The sequence below is a fragment of the Amblyomma maculatum genome, chromosome 8 (genome assembly GCF_055883805.1).
Source record: "Amblyomma maculatum isolate TAMU_Amacu chromosome 8, ASM5588380v1, whole genome shotgun sequence".
In the NCBI taxonomy this organism is placed as follows: domain Eukaryota; kingdom Metazoa; phylum Arthropoda; class Arachnida; order Ixodida; family Ixodidae; genus Amblyomma; species Amblyomma maculatum.
The window spans coordinates 8,449,358-8,450,002 of NC_139351.1; positions in this window are offsets into that span (position 1 = coordinate 8,449,358).

The following is a 645-nucleotide window of genomic DNA, read 5'->3' on the forward strand; positions in this document are numbered from 1 at the left end:
CCGACTATGCCTACTGGGGACTCACACCATTCGACATATTTGCGGATTTCATCTCCTGCATCTGATCGTAGTGTGACGCCGCCACCCCAGCGCCCGCGAAGGTCACCTTCCCCTCGACGTCGTTCTACCCCTCCGCCTCCGGGAAACTAGGGGGCGCGGCCGATGGAGGTGAGGCCGCCGGCGAGTCGATGACGTCCATACCTCTGCCCGTGTTTATGTTAAAGAACAAATTGGAAATGTTGGTTGATGGTGTGAAAACAATGGCTCTTGTGGACACTGGTGCTACAGTATCTGTTATGAGTTTGAGTTTTAAGAACCGTTTAGGTAGAAAAGTAATGTTCAGTGGTGACCGTGCAGTGTTATTCCGTTATGTTGTGTTATGTTATGTTAACTCACCCACGGCTTCTAATTAGTCATTGACAGTAAGGACTCGGGTTAGCTTAAGCAGTACAGCATTATGTAGGAACAAAGTGATTGCGTAAATTACATCGGCGGTCACTCGAAAGTTGCTTCCATCTTTTTTTATTTTGAAATTACTGCTTCTAGAAAATTTAAAAGTGTTCTACCACTCCTTGAACAAGCACGCATTTTGTCAGAGAACATACCTTAGAGCTCTATATATATATATATATATATATATATATA